This window comes from Ambystoma mexicanum, chromosome 5q (genome assembly GCF_040938575.1).
Source record: "Ambystoma mexicanum isolate Mex_15411 chromosome 5q, UKY_AmexF1_1, whole genome shotgun sequence".
Lineage (NCBI taxonomy): Eukaryota > Metazoa > Chordata > Amphibia > Caudata > Ambystomatidae > Ambystoma > Ambystoma mexicanum.
In genome coordinates, this window is record NC_090933.1 from 856,532,774 (window position 1) to 856,553,474 (window position 20,701).

A 20,701-nucleotide genomic window follows, 5' to 3' on the forward strand; every position below is an offset into this window, starting at 1 on the left:
TCTTTTTAATCTCTTCTTGTACCCTTCTTGTCATTGCTTTTTGGTCCATTCCTTTTCATCGCTTGTGTGCCCTTTCCTTTTCATTGCTTTTTGTGCCCTTCTTTTTCATCTCTTCTTGTACGTTTATTTTCATCCCTTTGTGTTCCCTTCCTTTTCATCGCTTTTTGGGCTCTTCTTTTACATCTATTCTTGTACCCTTCCTTTTCATTTCTTCTTGTGACCTTCCTTTTCACCTCCTGGCGTGCCCTTTCTTTTCAACTCTTTTTTTTCCCTTCCTTTTTATCTGTTCTTCTGCCCTTGTTTCTCATCTCTTCTTGTGCCCTTCTTTTCCATCTCTTATTGTGCCCTTCTTTTTAATTTCTTCTTGTGACCTTCCTTTTCACCTCCTGGTTTGCCCTTTCTTTTCAACTGTTCTTGTTCCCTTCCTTTGTATCTGTTATACTGCCCTTCTGTTTCTTCTCTTTGTGTGCTATTCTTTTTCATCTCTTTTTGTGCCTTTTCCCTTTCATCACTTTTTGGGCCCTTCATTTTCATCTCTTCTTGTACCCTTACTTTTCACCTCCTAACTTTTATTTGACACATTGTGAAAGCAAAAATGCACATACAAGTGTGACCTGACACGAGTGCGGTTTATCACCACTAACATGTAAACAATTCCCCCTGTGCTTATTTTCAGCTCTGGTCTGGAGAAAAATAATGCAGGTAGCCAATTTAGCATAACAGCCTTAATGATCACGACCCCACCGCCAGAACCGCATGCTGGAAAACTCCTCCCATCGTATTAGGCAGACCTTAGGACACCCAGCCCTTACGGTATTATATGATCGGGCATTTATATAGCGCCTATACACAATGTGTTTCAAAGCTCTTCACAGCAAGTGGGGGTACAAGGGAAAATGCAATGACAATATTACAGGTCATGAACAACAAGCTGCTGTAGATTATGCATGGGCCTGTCAAAACAACAGCCCTCCTCCGGCCTCGATATGATGGCTGCATCGTGAATAGGCGACGTGTCGCCCTGGCTTTTCATTGGATGGGGCGTGAGGCTAGAGAAGGCACCAGCAATGGAAGCTGTGTTTGCAGCCTCTCTCCCTCTGCAAGGGCGGCCACGTCTTTGCGTCTAGGACGTGCTGGCGAGTTCCATCAAACTTCTGGCCTGTTTCATTTTTTAGCAGCATGGAAAATGTATCGCATCCCGGATGGTAGAAACCCGGCTTTCTACATCAGTCGCCGAGCAAAAGATGTGCGGCTGCAATTGCCTAATGGTTTCATTTTGGCTGAATGCTATTAAGAGATTACCCCTGCCTAGGGCAGTGGAGCATGTGCAGTAGAAAGATAACCTTGTGCTGGTAATTTAATATTAACTGTTTTCTCCATAGTACCTCTTTCCAGTACATTAACAACAAACCAATATGGCCTTGTCGCCTGCGGTCATGTTCTTCGGTGAAAAAACGGATTACATGATAGCGGCTTCCTGAAGATTTCCAATGAAGTAATGCGCGTCACTCAGCGCCTGATCTGCAAACGGGGAACAATACGCAGACTTATGCGCCCTCAGATTGAATGCAGCCAATTTAAATTTGCCAGACTTCAAAGTGTCCCACATTAATGCTATTTCACGGGAATCGTGCACCCCTCAATCGTATGCCTCCAGTAACGCTAGATGCACCACTAGCTACCAAAAAAACATATATATATATTTTTGCCATTTGTTTGAAGGATATTTAGGCCTTATTGTTAGAAAATTGTGGAGTATTTTCAGGAAACTCTGAAAGAAAAGATCATCCCATTTAATTGCCAAGAGATAAGTGTGCGTCCTGCATTAGGTATCAGAGCAGTGGAGTGCTACCTCTCCCAATGCGGGCAGTGTCAGTCGGCCCGCGGCCCTATCACTCTCCCCGGCTCTCATGTGCAGGCGCTGGGCGTTTATCTCGCCTCCTGCAGCAAGTGCAGGGCCCGCTTCATTCCTGTAGGCTACTTCCCTAATAACCTCTCCCTTATCAGGGCCTCTCCACCTCGGCTTGTGATCAAAGAGCCAATTAAGCGGAGGGAGAAAGGTGAAGATTCGAATAATAGAGACAGCTGTTTCTCCCTGTTAGGGAAAATCCATTTGTGCTGCTATCACGGCTCCAAGTTCTGGCGCTCCTGTTAAATGCAGTCTACCTTCGTTTCCGTGACTGATAATAAAAGGCTAGGGTGGGGGACGGGGGACAATGGCCACAATGGTCTCGGAAAAGAATGGGAGTAATATCACTGACTTCTAACTCACCCTGGGTGTTACCAATTCAAGATGGAAATACGGCAGGCAATGGAGAGGAAAGGCTCAGCAGAGACCCCATCCAATACAATGCCCCAGCAGGGGTGATTTATTTGTTGGGGAGCACATTGATTTTTTTTTGTTGATTTTTTAAAATAAAATGAATAAATAGTTCTTGTCCTTTCTCAACAGCCTGCATCAGCAGGAAAGGAGATTTTTCAGCTAGACACCCTCTAACATAATTATACTGAAGAAACCAAGAATAAGAGCGTGCACCATGAGTAATAATATTCATACAATCTGTCTAACCAGGTTCAAATACAATCATCCAGTGGCGAGACCGTTGTTTTAGAAAACACAACTAGAATCCCACATGTCGTTTCTTTCCGGCAGAAATGCTTGGTGAACCAAACTAGAAAGGCAGCTCAGTGGGTGAAGGCATCTCTTTGAGAATTCTGTGTGCAACCTGTGTGACAACATGTTGAATAGCATCGCTATTTACTTGGCCGTTCATCCTTATGATGTTCATGAAACCAGTACCATTGGGTGATAACAATACCTGGTGGTTACAGTAATCTATGAGGCTCCAATACTTTGGCTGTAACTACTAGGTACAACCGGCAGTAATTGTGACGAATTGGCCTCTGCCCTTCAGGAGTAAAGTTATAAGTGGAGGGTAAAGCACCAACTCAGCCCTCACAGTTCTACAAACCAAAAGCCCACAAAATTATAAGGTAACCGGGGCAGAGGGAAGGCAATGCTCTCAAGAGGGATGTGAACGTGGTTCAGTACCAACCCAAACAGCCAGGTATAACAGTCCAAAATAAAGGCATGTCCAATCAAGGTTCTAAACAAATATATGTTTTAATCAAATACACTATGTACCATAATAACGAACTAGAAAACTCTCTAAAAAATCACCTATGTAGAAAGAACACAGAATATGCAAAGAAAGACAAGATGCAGCAGTCTGGGTAATGAGACGTGCAGAAAAGACAATGAAAAAATCACAATGCTCAAAAAGGACATTCCTTGAGGTTGCAGCAGGAAGGATAGCTCAGGGGCAATGTGTTTGTCTTGGAATCAAGACAACGCAGAGCAACACAGGTTTGAATTAGAAACCACTCGCTGGTATTGAGCATCTTAAAAATGAACAATAACATAAATAAATACAAATAATTAAAATGACCTATTTATTTATTTATTTATTGGTTGCTTGCTAGGCACTTATACAGGAAATTCATTCTGTTTCAAATCGCACACAGGGCAGCAGGGAGGGGACATTGGATTGCAGTACAATTAAATACAAAAAATACAGTGGGGGAAGGGATGACCAAACCTACTATACCCTCTGGTTATTCAGAACGTCCAAGAGCAGCATGGAAGAGGGCAGTGGTGTAGGTGCTGGGTGTACGGGGTCAAGGGTGAGCCGCAGATGAAGTTCAGGATATGGTAAGTACTGGGTGGCCAGGAGCCGCGTTGGGTGGAAAGTGTAATTCTCCAGTGCGGTGGGTGTGCCGAGCCAAGTGCTGAGGTAGACAGAAGCTGGGGAGATTGGTGAGAATGGTCAGTAGCTCTGAGGATGCATAAGGGTCCAAGACACCAACCACAGCAACTCTGAGTTTAGCAGAGGAGGGAAGAAGGGAAGGAGCAGGAAAAAAGGAGTGTCTTGAGAGGCTTTTGAAACTTAAGAAGGTTTTCTTCAAGATGCAAACGGAGGGGGAGGCTGTTCCAAAGGAGGGATCTAGCTGAGGAAAGTGAACAACCTCCTGCTCTCTGTTTAGAAAAATGCTTTACACATAGAGAGTTAGTGCCAGAGGAGCGTAGAGGTCTAGAAGGAGTGTGTTTGGTAAGAGAGAGTTGCAGATAGTGTAGTCCCCGGCCCTGGATGATACAGAGGGATTTGAATTTGTTCTGTGCATCAACTGGGAGCCATTGACGACGTTTTAGGGCAGGAGAGATGCGGTCCCGGGGCTTAGGGCCAAGGATACGTCTCGCGGCTCTATTCTGCATTAGCTGAAGGGGTTGCAGAGTGGAAGAAGCTAGATGGAGGAAGAGGCTGTTGCAGTAGTCAAGCCTAGAGAGAACAAGGGCTCGGGAAACATTGAGCTTCTAGGCCAAAGTGAGAAATGGGAGAATTCTTTTGAGAAGGAAGAGTTGAAAGTGGGACTTCTTGGCAATGTCATACGTGTGAGGGAGGAAGGATAGAGAGGAGTCAAAGATGAATCCAAGGTTTCCGGTTTCAGAAGAAGTAGCAGGGGGAGAGCCCAAGGTGGGAGGCCAGAGAGAAGGGAAGAAGGAGGGAGCAGGCATCCCAATCGGAAGGATCTCAGTTTTGCTGGTATTGAGGCAGAGATTGATTAGCCCTCTTTCGGTCCATGTTATGTTAACTGATTAGCCAAACAACTTCTTCTACATTTCTCTGCCATGAAACATAAGTGACAACATTTTAAAACATTTCAATTTTATTTTCCACATACACATTTTTAGAGTTTTTTTTTACCAACACAAACAAGTGTGGTTTTAAATTTCAATGCTAAAACCTATCAAAAAGAACTGAAAATCACAAATTTAGAAAAGTCACAATTTAAGAAAAAGCAATCAAGGGATAAAAAAAATAACATTCAATGAGGAGGAAAGAACAGAAAGGAGGGGAGACAAAAGAGATTGATCATAAATTGTCTCTGTTTTTTTGGAAAAAACTCTGGTCTCTATTATTTTAATCTAACACCGTTACAGACATATTTCTCAAAATTTCATCATCAATTTCTGTTTCATCAAGCAAAAAAACAACAAGACTTTTTGTTATTCCAGTCTAACAAGATTGTCAACATGTTTCAGCCACATTTCTTAATGAGACACTATCCCTAGAGATAAAAAAAGTCTAATGGATTATGCCTTAGCTGAAACTTGGATTGAAAAAGAAGAACACCAATTCTTAGTAAACAAGAACCCGACAATACCAGCATTTTATTTGCTCCCAAAGGTGCACAGGAGTCAAACAGCCCCTCCGGACCACCCTATAGTTTCAGCTACTAACTCAATTTTAGAGCCTCTGTCAATGTACTCAGATTATTTTATACACCCGTTCGTCAAGAATATGCAGTCCTTCGTTAAGGATACTACAAGTATGAGCAAAATTCTTCAAAATCAATCAATGGAAAAAGATGACCTGCTGGTGACACTGGATGTCCCTGCTTTTTATACTAGTATTCCACAACTGGAATGCCTAAACGTGATGGAACTACACCTGAATAAATGGACTACGACTCTTCATAAGGTTCCCACTCCTTTTATATTAGAGTGCATTAAGATAGCACTCGTGGAAAATTTCTTTCTTTTCACTGGGAATTTCTATAAACAGGTACATGGTGCTAGTATGGGGGAAATATTTGCCCCTGACCTTGCCAATCTGTTTATGGATATGGTAGAAGGTACGTCCATATACTGCGAAGAAAATCCTTTCCAAAGTAATATAGGATGCTGACTGCGTTACATTGACGATTGCTTCATGGTCTGGAAGGGCTCTGTAGCTAGCCTAGATGCATTTCTTCTGCGGCTACATAGTAAAAACGATTACATAAAATATACTATGACACAAGACCCAGATAAAATACCCTTTCTGGATCTCCAGATCTGTAAGACCACAACTGGCAAGATCATTACAACTCTGTACCGTAAACCCACAGATAAGAACACCTTGCTGCAATACAACAGCTTTCACCCTTTAAGTTTAAGATACAGTCTCCCTATATGACGTTCCTGCAAATTAGAAGGAACTGCACCGAAATGAAAGAATATAAACAACAAGCAAAACAGTTGAAAACACGGCTAAAAGATCAGGGTTATCCCAAAAAGATAATCTATAAATTGTTTAAAAGAGCTCAACACGTAAATAGGGAAAGGTGTTTAAATCCCCCAGAAAAAAACACAGGAAAATAAAATCACCTGTGTGAGCACCTTTAGTCCGATTAGCAATGGCCTCAGGAAAATTATAAAGAAAAACTGGCACTTTGTTAAAACTGCAGACTTCAATCCCCAAATGCCAAGATTTGCCTTTAAGAGACAAAAGAACCTTAGGGATATGTAGTACATGCATACCCAAAAAGGGACGAAATTCTTTTGAGACAAGAAACCCTTTGGGATTTACCCTCAGTTATAGGCCACTTTAAGTGTGGACACTGTTCAGTATGTCCCCTTGCTAGAAACATTAAGACCATGAACTAAAAGGAAGAAACTGGAAACTTCAAAATGTCACCAATTGCGCTAGAGCGTGGGTGATGTACGGGATAAAATGTCCCTGAAATTTGATTTATATAGGGGAAACGAAACGCCCAATTAAACAAACAATTTGTGAGCACCGTTCATGTCTAAAAAATAAGATTGAGAATAAACCATTAGTTGCCCACTTTGTTGCACATAAACATAAACCCACTGATATGTTTTGGTTTGTCATTGAAGTTATCAAACAAAGTGAACGAGGCAAGAATTGAGATCTTGTCTTATCAAAAAGTGAACATCAGTGGGTATACACTTTAGACACAGTACAACACTGTCTAAATACCGCAATTGAGTGGAATATTTTGGTATGACAGGTGCAGTCTAACATAAAAATATATTGCTACAGAACCAGTCCCCTCTCCTTTCTCTTTTTTCTGTAAAAAAGGTCTTCATGGCATCTATTAAACTTCTGTGAAAAAGACCTGGGCTCAGAAAAAGGAGTGTCTTCAACTTTTGTTGATAGACACTCGTTTATGTGATAGTAATCCAGACGTGCAAAAAAGTTCTTAAAATAGTCAGGGATATTATTACTTATTTTTGTTAGAGTCTTCCGTTTCCCTTTTTTCTCCTTTTCTGGACTGCCCGGAACTTGATACCTGTTTTTTTAGAGCATTCAGGGAGCACAAAAAGGATGCATAGGCAAAGAACTGAATGGAGGCAAATTTTCCTGTTGGAGTCGCCTCTGAGTAGCATGTAAAGTAGCTTTGCACCACAGACACCTTTGAATAAAATAGGTGTGCAATTAACTTTTCAAATCACTACTACCGAAAACAATTGCAATATCGATTTTGGAATAACTCATGTGCATATGCCGGTTTATTAGAACATTTCTGATGTGCAAGGCATTTTTTGAGCTATCCTTACCGCAACGTTGGTAATATCGACACCCGGAATTACTTTTGTCTTTATGTTGGTTTTTTGGTGACATTGTCACATTAGTGTAAGGACGTTGGATGTAACTCGCAAAATAAAAAGAAAACATGGCAATATCCCCCAACATCGTTGATGTAAAAATACAATAATGCCACTACAAGATGGCTGTTTCTCCAGGTGTTTTGTGAGAGTTGAAAGATGGCTTTGAGAACACGTGAGTGATACGATAGAATCACATGTCAAATAAACTATAAAAACGCTTCCCCAGAAGAACACAATGTGTTTGGGGAAATGAAATCTTTTGCAGCAGACACTTTATCGGGCCGTACACCTAGCAGATGTATTTTTATTTATTTGCATTTATAAAGCGCACATCGGTCCTGGGGCATCACTTTTTGCTGAACAGAGAGAAAACCTTTGAGTAATTGAATACATCAGAGGAAACTGGACCGCGGTTTGGAGTAGAACAAACTCCAAGTAGTGGGGTTAAAAAGTGGGCTGAAAATAAGTCTGTGTTTCGCTATTAGAAAGAACTGTGTAGCCTATCTGTCCTAAATTCTCGATTCTTTCAGTAAATAGAAATAGGATAGTAATATCTGGCATCCACTTTGTTTCCCTTTTTTTAAGAACTGTAGGGCTCCCAGAGTTCCCCATAGTAGCGACTTCTGCAAGAGGAAAAGGGAACAATCGAGTTAAGGATCAGATGAATAAGTCCCTTGTACTGGAAACTATGAAAAGTAAGTGGAATGTGTAGTCTTTTGTGTTAAGGATTTCAATCAGGCACACACCCGGGTCTCGGCTAGCATGTAATGCACAAATGAAATACTTAGTTATTATGTCTATAGGTTCAATAATCTGAATGACGTACCACTCATATCACACCCTTCTCAAAATACCGCCCAGGTCGCAGTGGACCAGGAATCAGGCTAGTTTGTAAAGGTAAAGATTTATTTATTGATTTAATATTCAAATCGCACATATATTCAAGCACTCAGTGTAGTGCGAAACGCGTTGTCTGCAGGTTGTGCACCACGGCATCCTGCCTCTGTTTGTCTATGTGTTGCTGCTTATTGTACTATACATTATTTTGTACAATCTTTTTCGTTTTTAAAAACATTAAAAGCATCCGTATTTACAAACACAGTGCTTTTTTGTGTCTATCCGGATTTTGGAGTTTTGCTATTCATGCTTGGCCCGCGGGAGTGCAGTTCGCCATTTCCTCCTTCTTGTTCGAGTTACATTTTAATATATATATATGGGGCAGCAATCACCAAGTGGTGACAATACAATTCAGAAAATAAGTAAAGCAATTGAATTCAGTTATACTAATGCAGAATAGAAAACCCATGAAAAAGAAGAGTTTTGGTTTGTGAACAGATAGCGTTTAGGTTAATATTCCCCCTGCAAAGTTCTTAAGGCACAATTGAGCAATCCTACGCAGATGTAAGTAAGCAGCAGGTATTTAGAAATGAAGCACTGAGTACAGTGTTTGAATGCAATCTTCCCTCCCCAAACAAGAATGAAGCACAGAGTACAGTGTTTGAATGCAATCTTTCCTCCCCAAACAAGAAAGAAAACTGTTTTAGGAAATTGACACTTTTTAAAATGACAGGTGAAAATGGCTTTGTGAAACAAAGCAAAATGTGCAAAAATGCTTAAATTGATTTAAAAAAGTTACGGGAGCAACACTAAACAGGTCCTAACAAAGCAACACTAAACAGGTCCTAACAAACATGAGCTACAAGATAAACAACAGTAAACACTTTTGATCAGGATGGGAGTGTGGAAATACTTTGAATGAGAAAAAGACATTTGGGAAACTTTTGAAAAATGTAAATTTGCGGCAACATTTCACTATGAGACTTTTGATAAAAATGGGTCAAATACACTGTTCTGTGTTTTTGAAAACTAGGCATGAAAATGAAAACAAAATTCAGTCCTTACAATGCCAATGATGCTCTAAACTAGGGTATTCAGGGTGGTTACCAGTTTGAAACTCAGTAAGCCCCAGAGTGGTCCGCGGAAACCAATCCCGGCACCTCTGTGTCCACCTTGGAGAACTCAGTCGGATTACCCATGGGATAATACGAAGGGTTTGGGATTTTCAAAAGACAAAAAGGATTTTCAATAAATTATTACTATTACAAGAAATCAAAGCAAGGTTTCAGACTGGTGTGACACTACTACAAGTTCTTAAGTGAAAGAGAGGATGAGTTGAGATTGGGATAAGACAAGCCAATATACTATGGGTTACTATTTTTCCTGTTGATACTTACAGTCCACTGTAATTAAGATTGGCCCGTCAGGGTTCTGGTCATCAGATCGAGTCTACCGGCAGCAGGGCACTTCTGGCAGGAATTGGGTCAGCTGTAAGGTTCTGGTCAATTTGAACGGCACCTCAGACTGGATTTGGATTGGCCCTTCTGGTCACTGGACACAGTAAATTAGCAGGATAGCGAGTGTCAGTGGGCAAGCATGAATGTTAGCAAGCCAGACTGGATCAGAATTAAATTCCCTTAAGTTTGGGATGGTTGAATCTGGGCCTAGCTGAAAATAGTTCACCAAATGCTGAGGCCTTGGTTTCGAAAGAAGTCCGGAATCAGCTGCAAGATGAAAAGTTCTGGATAAGATGAAGAAGTCAGGAACAAAGCGCTGCATGGAAATCAGGATGTGGTCAAGAAGCAGTCTGTCCCTATGTGTGGTGAAGTTCCTATAGTTATCCTACCAAATGACATCAAAAAGTTTATGGTGTGGGCAGAATTTCAAAACACACTCCCATGGCTGTGATTGGCCAAAGACACTTGCTTTGTTCTGGTTGGCAGTCAGAACGGAGCTGTCATCTTTATGATGGGATTTAGGGGCTCCCACATTGATTTTGACCAAAACTTAACTTTTGCACAAATGTACATTTCTAAAATGATGTCCACTAATAAAATTGGACATATACATTGCATATTTGATGGGTTATTTTCACATTCAATCCCCATCTCTGTGAGAGCTGTCTTTGTTATTCTATAGAATTTTATCAATTTTAATCATAACAGTTTGGCCTAACAATTTCTAATTCAATACATATCTGGGCGATGACCCCTAGAACATGGGTATACAATATCATATTTGCAACATTTTTTTTTTTTTACTTGAATTTAATCGAAAAGATTTTAATGATTTTTACAAGAGCTATTTCGCCTTCTACAGATGCGCTTCAGCGCGTTCAAGTTTTGATCGTAGGAAGAATGTTTGCAACATTAATAGTTTTACCACAATCAGTGTTTTGGTGTATCTTTGGTTCCTTATGTAGTAAGAACTCCTACCAAATCTTCAACTGTCTACAATGAGTTCAGATTTATAAGCATGTATTTTTCACTTGTCTACTTATTTTGGCTGCCATGTTAAATGTCATAATGTTCTGAGGCAAAATAAGTAATTTCCATTCAATATCCAGGCCAGGTTTTTTTTCTTACTTCCCAAGTGAGCAAATGGCCAGTCCTGTGAAGTTTATTGAGAAACCTCCTCCACATCCTGCTCCTCCTTTAGAGGGATGGGTGTCCAAACCTTCCTTTGTCCTTGGGTCAGCCAAAGACACATGGCTAATGAGGTCTTTGTTCTAAATATGTAGAAACCTACAGCACCCATTAGCCTTCCTGGGAGCAGCTTAATGTCAACATGAAGTGTCATCTTTCCCAGGCTGGGCACTGTCCAATCAGAATAAACCAGTTAACCCCAACTTGGTTACTTTAAGATTTACCTAAAATCTTTCATTTAAAAGATATAAAATGAACAGAGTTTATATGGGATATTGACAATTAAAGGAGTTAAGCCCTTCACAAAAAAAAACATGCTTCAAACTGGCATATTTTGCATTTCTTCAGAGATAAAAATACATTTAAACTGAGCCTTTTACATTAGAGTTTCCTTTGCAGCATACACACATTTAACTCAGCATGATCCTTTCTTTGAGTGCTGGGATTTGTTTTGCATGAAATACATTTCTTAGTTGCTGTCAGTCAGTAAGGCCCATTTTCTTCTGACTGCACTGGATGATCTGTGGTTTCAGCACACTTTTCATTTCAATAGTTCACTTACAAAATGAATGAATTTAGCGCCAACACAGCATTTTGAAGATTGCAATTGATTGGGAAAGCTGCATTTTAAAGGCATTTTCAGTTTGTAGCCCACTTCTGTGGCCTTGCTTCATGTGACAGGTAAGGGCACCCACTGGCATTCTCCTGCAGGGAGTTCTGTTTTGACATCAACTGTGACTGTGTGTGGCAGGGGGGTGCAGCCTTTTTGAGATTTATGAACCATGCACAGTTTTGCAGATTTGGCATGCACAGGGGTTAGCGCATCCATTTTTGGCTGATTCTTCCCCCATTGGCAAAGGGGTGCAGTGGGGTGCATCAGCATGGGTAAAAAATATCCCAGACACACCTCTGACTTCGGCGTGACTTCCAGTCATGGGAAGTCGGGCACGTGGGATTTTTCCTTCTGTCCATGTGAAGAAATCCGGTTGCTTCTCCCATAAACGATTGATGCGACACGCCCTCCTCGCCCGTTCTGTGTGGAACAACACTCCGGATCTCTTGGGTTTTTTCCTCCCAGTCCCCAAGGAGGTCCTCCTTGGTGATTAGATGGATTTAGTTCCAGCACTAGAAAACAGAACATAACACGGTTATGAAAATGTTCCCACTAATGTTCCCTGGGGGATTTCAGCAGTGGGACAGATGCATGCATTTAATAACAATTGACAATATTCCCCGCATATATTCAATGATAATCCTAACAATTTCCTCGCACGTAATCAATGAACATTTAATAATTTTTCTATATGTCCGGATCTTCCCCCTCTGGGTTTCCGGTAGGCTCTTCTATTTGCCGCAAAGTATGCCTGGGATGGTATCTCTTTAGCTGGTTTATGTGGACCCACTTGTCTTCCCCTTCTGTCACATTTCCCTTGGAGATGCAGATTCTGTAGGCGAGTGGTGAGATTCTGTCCACAATTTCAAAAGGACCCCACCAACTTGGCAGAAATGTGCGCTCTTGGGCATGGTTCCTTTGGAAATTTTACAAGAAGACCCTGTCTCCTACTTGATATTCCTTTTTCATTGCCTTAAAGTCAAAGTGGGTCTTCATACTGTCTACAGATCTTTCTAGATTCCTCTGAGCATGCGCAAAAGCATGTTGAAGGTGGTTTCTCAGATTCTCAACATACTCATGAGTTGTGGAGGCATTTATCAAGGTCTGCTCTTGGGTTCTGTAGAGCAGATGCTGGGGTAGCACCATCCTTCGTCCAGTCATCAGCTCAAATGGAGACATTTTTGTTGCAAAAGATGGGGTAGATCTGATGGCCATCAGGACAAGGGGTAATCAAATATCCCAACTTGGCTCAGAGTCTGCCACAAACTTTTTTAATATGCTCACAATGGTTTTATTGTACCTCTCAACTCCACCACTAGAGGACGACCGGTATGCAATGTGTCATTTCCTTTTTACCCCAAGTATCTCACACATCTCCCACATATTTGTCATCACTTTGCTGGTGAAGTGACTACCTCGGTCTGACTCAATCCTTTGGGGTAGTTCAAAATGTGAGAAGGTGTGATTGATCATCAGGGCAGCTGCTGTTTCTGCCTTGCAATTTGGGGCCGGGAGACATTCCACCCACTTAGTAAACAAGCATGTTACGGTGAACATGTACTTGTTCCACCTAGAGGACCGAATCACGGGCCCGATGAAATCGACTTGCAAATCTGACCAAAGCAGTGTCACCCCCCTCTTTTGGAGGGGAGCACAGTGTATGAGTGATGTTGGCTGAAATTGTGTACACATAAAACACCCCTTCAAGTATTGGTAGAGGTCTTGCCCCATGTGTAGCCAATATGCAACCTCTTGCAAGATTTCTAATGTTGTATGAAACCCCTGACAACTGGCTGTGGCCGCAGAATGGGCATGACTTAGCATCAGGCTTCAGAATGAGGTAGGGACCACCCACTGGTCAAACCCCGATATGGATCTCCTCACCAACAAACTGTCTTGGATTCTGAACATTTTTGGACATTTCATCAACACTCTGAGGTCCTCTTTTCCAATGCAATCGGTATCTGTCAGGGGAAAGTTCTCAGGGTCCTCAATGTGTTGATAAAACGTACCAATTATTGGATCCCCTTTTTGAGCCGTGATTAAATCAGCATCTGGGGTCTCCTTACTCCACTGGGCAGTTGAGAGTTCATTGTGAGCATTTGCCTGGGACCTAGTGATAGCAGTGACCTGGATTTCCCCCAACAGGGACTCGATCTCAAGTAGATCCCCTTGGATGGCTCCAATTTTGGCCACCTGATCCTCTAGGTCATTTCCAGTTTTGTCTGGTCCCTCTACTTTAGAATGACCCTTGATCTTTTTCCAGTAGATTGTCATCCAACGAGAGGTGACCAGATCATCAATATTCTGTATTATTATGTTATTAGCACATAGCATGCCTCTGGTTTTCCAATCAACCAGGTGCTCCATGAACCTGTTCCGGACCTAATCTGAATCAGTGATTATGACCAGTTCGTGGAGTTGGTGTTGGACAGCAGTGAGGATGACTTGATCCACCGCCATCAGCTCTGCCACTTGACTACCATGGGGAACAATTTTGTACCCAGCGAAGGGTTCTGAGGCATCATTCACCCAGGCATTCCCCAAGCCAACCACTAGTTCCTTTTCCCCGTTGTTGTCTACATGGTAGGAGCACCCATTCACATAGACAGTGGGCATTCCCTCACACTTGTCTTCTTCATAGACTTTGTGTGGGGAATCGAGGTACGCCTCCATGTTGTCCTTGATTTTAAGACTTTTGTCCCCGAGACAGTTTTCTCTGGCACAATCAGGTAAGTCAGGCAGACCTTGCGTGAGCAGACTCTTCTTGTTTTATCCATATCTGACTTCCACAGGAAAGCCTTGCATTGACAGAATCCAGCAAGTAATTCGGGAATTACTCACATTTCCAGCCAGATTCTGTCATTTTGAAGATACTGCATAGGCTAGTGTGGAATCTCCACTATGATGTGTTCCCACTGGATGAACTGGCGGTAATTCTTCAATGCCCGCACCGTTGCCAGGAGTGCCTTCTAACAATCGTTAAGTTTTTCCTCCACAGAGGATAAAGTCTTACTCACAAAGGAGATTACTTTATTGACCTTGTCATGCTTTTGGTACAATACTGCGGTCAAGCATGTATTTGAGAACCCTGTCTCCAAGAAGAACTCCTTGTTTTTGACAGGGTAAGCTAGGCAAGGCACTTATGAGAGGCTTCTTTTAAGTTGTCTCACTTCCTCGGCTTGTTCTGGACCCCACACCCACTAGACCGCCCCTTCAACAGATGGATCAGGGGTCTTTTGATCTCTGCGTAATCCTCAATGAACTTTCTGCTGTAATTAGTCAGTCCAAGGAGGCTCCTTAGCTCACGCAGAGTTGTGGGTTCTTTTAATTTCAGGATTGCTTCTACTTTCTTTGCCTGGGGACAGAGACCCTCAGGAGTTATCTCATGCCCCAAGAAATTGACACAGGTTCTGAACCACTGTGCCTTTTGGAAAAATAGTTTTGCTCCAGCAGCCCTCAACTGTGTCAGAACATTACAGATCTCCACTATGTGTTCCTCCACATTTGAGCTTTTGATCAGAACATCATCTACATAGGCCAGGTTACCCCTTTCACCAAAGTCGGGCATGGCCTTATGCAAGAAGATATTAAATTAATTGCTGGAGTTGATGTATCCAAAGGGAATCCGGGTCCAAGTGTACTGCTGCCCCTGAAGATAAAGGCCAGCTTGTATTGGTCCTCCCTACTGACAGGTATGGCCCAGTACCGATTGGTCAGGTCAATGGCAGTGTATACCTTTGACCCCTGGATCTGGGCCAACCCTGGGTCAATGTAGGGAAGAAGCCATTGGAAAGTGTGGACCCGTTTGTTTAGCTCCCTCATGTCAGCACAGAGTCTCCACTGGCCGTTTGGTTTCAAAATCTCCAGCACCGGATTCTTGAAGGAGCTGTGGACTGGACGAATTATCCCATGGGACTTAATTATTTCTGTGAGGGACTCCATGGATGCGAGAGGCAAGCAATATTGCTACACAAACACTGGAGTCATACCGGGGTCTGTAGGGAATTGTTGTATGGATTTCAGTGCGGCCACAATCATATGAGTCCACCGCAAAGAGATCCTGAAAATCTAAGAAAACTTGTTTCAACTTAAGCTTTTGCTCCAGAGTCTCACAGGCATCAGTGAGTCTGACTCTCTCTTCAGCCATTTGCCTGAAGCCTGGAAAGACTTCTGGGTTGGCTATCTCAGCGGCCTCCTCCAGCTGGGTGGAGAAGTCTCTGGTTAAAGTACTGACTTGGACTGATGGCTTCTGGTGAGGAAGGCAGTCCTGATGGACTTGAAAGATCACCTCATACCTCCTGAAGTCACAGGTCACCACTTCTTTACCATAAGGGCAGGAAGAATACACCAGGAAATTCCCCCTATGCTGGGTGAAGATCCTGTCTGGTGTTGTGTCATTTTCACTATCACTGTCAAAACAGTCACTGGGGATTGGTCGTGTCAGTTCAAGACCTAAATCTATGGAAAAATGTCGGTCATCAACCACCATTCCAATAATGGTGCCTGCGCCCAGTGATACTCCTAAGGTCGCTGTTATCCACCACTATTGGAATGGTGTTGTATTCTGTATTAACTAGTGGTGTTGGATTTAACCCCAACCCTTGCTGTTGGAGATGCGCATTGAGGTGAACATTCGCGTAAGGATTTTGCAGTTTCTGTCCTCTTTTAATTTTTACTTTAAGTGGTAATAGTCGGGTCCGTATGGGATGGTGACTTCCTTTCCAATCTGAACTTCAACTGCATTTGGCAGCACTTGAGCTGACCAAAATGCTTTCTCTGGATCATCAAAGTCCATGGGATTACCCGCTAATCGGGACCAGGCTTTGAAGTTTATCAGGTCCAAACTAATGGCAAAGCAATTGAGAATGTCGCTGCGTAAATAAAATGTGGCAGAGACATCGCGCACGACCCAACAGTTTTGCACTATGTTTTAGTTGCCTTTAGACATTTTGAGCATACACCTGCTAGGCAGGAGGTGTTTGGAATTGGGAGTTTCCAGGTCCATTTCCCATTTGTCTATCAATTTAAATTTGGGGATGGCTTTGAGTTAGTTTATCATCATTTTGGACTATGGAAGTGGGATTTTCTGATTGTGAATTTGTATAGAATTTCAGAGTATTTCCTTCCAGTGTGGAATGCCACTTGAGAATGGAAGGAAGGTTGATTTTCAGAAATAGAGCTGACTTCCCATCACCAGTTTGTTGTCCTACTGCCATTACTGTCACATCAGGGATTTTGTTGTTCTGAAAATGGAATTCAATGTGATCCTGTTTTTGTTCAACCATGTGGCATGTGCCATTTAAATTAACATGGTTGACCCTATGTTTTAATTTTATTGGTCGGTTAGTCTGGGTCGAGGTGACCTTGTTTACACAATCTATTAGGGGAGACAATCTATGCAGGATGGTATTCCCCAGTAAACATGGTGTGCCCTCTGGAGTCACAACTATGACTGAGTTTTTCACCTTGTGTCACCCAATTTTTATTTCCAAATCCTTAGTCCCCTCAACAGGAATTTCATTCTCATCGAAGTTCTGAAGTTGTCCAGGAAGAGGGGTAAGAGGAATCTGGTATCTCTCCCCCCTTCCTGAATTCAGCTGATCAAAGGCCCTCTTTGACAGAAGGGTGGTTTGGGATCCAGTGTCCACCAGTGCCAAAAATGTACATTGCCCTGGTATTTGGACCGGGGCATAAAATATTTCCTCCTTCTCCTCAAGTGGGCAAAGATAATGTGCACTTTGGGCCAATTGGTGGGTTAATTTCTTTACTCTTGATTCTGACACAAGGGTAGTTTGGGCAGGATTCGGTGTGAGAGCTTGGGAATCTGTAAGAAAAATATGGCAGTTGGATATTGGGGGAGTTTTCGGTTCCCCTGGTTCTGATTCTGGGGCCACCCCCCCCTTTTTGGCAGCAGTCCCCAGAATATGTTTGGGCAAGGTGGCTTTCTGGCTGATCATTCTGGGTTCAATGATGGGCGGTTCGGACTCAGTTCCCACATTTACCCAGCCTTGATTAGGATCTCTCGGGACCCATTTTTCTTTGGGAGAAGTTCCCCATCCCTGAAGGAGAAAATCCTTTTCCCAGAATCCTCTGTGGATCCCTCTCCTTCAAATTGGAGGACACTAACCTCCTCCACAAAATGGGTCTTTTTCGGTCCTTTATTTCTCCTACCAGCCCTCTGTTCCTTAGGTTGCAGACTTTTGGGGGCAGGAGATGTTGGTTCCGGTTCCTGGGTTTCCAGGGACTTTTCACAAGTGGGGAAGGAAGCATCCTCTAAGGCTTTGTACCCTCCTTGCCCCTGTGCCTCCTCCCTTGGAACCGGTGGGTTATCGGGGTTCTCTCCGTGTCATTGCTCTGGAGTACCAGACCCTTGTTTTGTGGAGTTCTGGGCAACCATGTTGGTGGCCCAGAACTCTGGTGAACCCTCAACATGCAACCCAGATCCTGTGGCAAGTTCTGGTCCTGGCGCTCCAGCTGGGACACCACTCTGGCTGGTACGGGGTCTCTGGTCCATCCTAGGTGGATCACGGGTAGGATAACTGTCCCTTCTCCATAATATCCTTGGTTGGGATAGTTCTTTAACCATCCACCCTTGGCCTCCCCTCTCCCAGATTGGGCTGTCTGGGCTCAGGAAAGTAGGGAAAGAAAGGAGGGTTGTTTTGTGGGTTGAAGTTTGGTGGGTACCGGGGAAAGAAGCTCAACCTGGCATTTGGGGGATTACTGCCCTCCTGGGGAAAGTTAGGAGGCAATTTTCCTGGGTTGGTAGCTACCTGGTTGGATCCTCCCCCTTCGGCTGAGGGAGTCCACACGTACCCCAGGATGGGTTTGTTGCCCTTGTAACAGGGGTAATACAATCAGGAGAGTTAGTTGTCCCATTTGTTGGATTACCTCCCTGACTACCTGATTGGGATTGGCCCGAGGCCCTTCTTGTTTCTTGGTTAGAAGATGGATTCTGTACAGGAATATTTTTAGGCCCCCCATCTCCAGATCTAAAATGGGGGTAACCTTCACCACTGCCACCTTAGCAGCTCAGGGGTGTTGGCCGGTTTGGGTTTTTTATTTGTATTTTTATTCTCTACCGGTTTCTGCACTTCATAAGTACGGGTCGCCTGTTCAATGACCCATTCTACTGATCTCTTCTTGTGAAAGTCCCTCACCAGCTCGGTCATGATGTATTTAGGGAGTGCATGAAAGAAGGTATTAATGAACTCCTAACTGTATGTTCATACCCTCCCGGTGGTCTGCGCAAAGGCACGTTTTAGTTCTTGCACAAATTCTTGTGGGGCCTGGTCTTCCCCACACTGTAGATTGTAGGCCACCTTGCGGGCCTCTTGGGGGTTGCTATGTACAGAAAAATGGTTTAAGATGGCCGCCCTGTAGCTGGACTCTCTTGAGTGGTTCTGATCCTCCAGCCCCGCAAAGAAGCTGGAGTATTCAGGGGAAAATGTCCACTTGACATATTGGATGCAACTCTGGCTATCTTTCAGATGGAAAGTATCCATCATGCTCCCGGACTAAATACTTGCCATTTTTGTGATAGTGAGTGATGATGTTCCTAATGGCCTTGATCTGTTTCAGGAGATCTTTTAGTAGAGCCCACTTAATTTTGTTGGCCTTTTTAGTCTTAGTCACCCAAGTCAACTCATCCTCTGACTCAGAGGCACTGATACAGGAGGTGGCTATCTGATCCTCTAGGCTCTCCCCGATTCTGCGAGGCTGAGAATGGCTGGCAGAATGTGGGGGCCTAGATTCTTGATGCCTGTGGAGCTCAGAAGATTCATCTAACTCTCCCCTGCTCCCAGGATTGTCTGAGTACCCCCCCCTGCCCTAGCTGGGAAGAGGTCTTTAAGATATTCTTTGTGGGCCTGCTTTCCTGGAGTTCCCCACCAAATTTGACAGACTGATCCTTAGGTAGGCGGTATTTTTGAGGATTCAATTCCCTGATTCCCTCTCATAGGAGTCTTCCTAACCAGAGAGGTTAGCCCTAACATTTGGGAATCTGTACAGAGACGCCCGCCCGTCCATTTCTGGGAGGCGCTGATCTGTCAGTCCCATGTTGCCAATTCTGCTGAAGTCTACCATCCCTGTGGCCCTTGGTTCATATGAGCCAGTGGACATGAAGGCGGCAGAGTCCATGGTACTGAAGGGGTTAGTGTCCCTGATTGCAGTGGTCCGGATGTTATGATCAGGGCTTTCTCTGTCCCTTCCTACCTCTTCTCTTTCAGCCCCTATTCCCTGGTGAGATGCCAAAATCTGACTCTTTTGCTCCTCTATTAAGGCCTTACTGGTCTCAATGATTTGCTCTTGCGTGGCTATCTGTTTGTGGAGTCTATCATTCTTTTCACAGAGAGCCTCATTGTCTCTCTGTGCTTCCTGCCTGGTTTGGAAATACTGGGCCAATTTGTGCTGCAGGAGACTCACCTCCTGAGTTTTTCATTATTGGTCTGAGTGTTCTTTTCCAGTGCATCCTCCACCCGCCTGGTGTGCTCTAGTAGCTTCTCATATTCGGTTTTAACTTCACATAGCTCTGGAGGGTCAGCTTTCTTTCCTCTAACTTGGTTTTTAACTGGCTGACTTCCTGGCCTAAGGCGTCCCTCTCCTGACTTAGAGTGTCCATCTGTTCAGCCAGTTCATCCCTCTGTTTTGTGAATGCATGGGATTTCTGGCGCTCCTCATCAAATTCTGTATGAGATTCTAAACCTTTAAGAATTAATTTATTGTGTTCCTGTTCCAAGGTTTCTATTTGATTTAGGAAGGTGACCACCTGTTCTGCACAGGCTCTATTGAACTGTACTTGTTGTGCCAGCTTTTTCTGGCTCTGCTGTAAAGAGTCAACCCTTTCCTGACACTCATCTTTCAGCGCCTGACCTTGGATGTCTTCCTCTGCATTCTTTTGAAGTAGGAGAGCCAGATCTTCTTTTAATTTGATAATATACTGCCTTGCTTCTGTCTCTTATTCTTGGCTCTTCTGTAGCTTTTGCCCTGCAGAGTCTAGATCCGTTTGGATTTTCTGTAGTGTTTCCACTTGCTTCTCTGCCAGAACTATGTTTTCTGCATGCTTTTCCTGTATCACTCCTGTGTGGAGGTATAGGTAGGCCACTAGCCTGTCAATTAAAATGTTTGCCTGTTCCTCTTTTACTTTTGGGG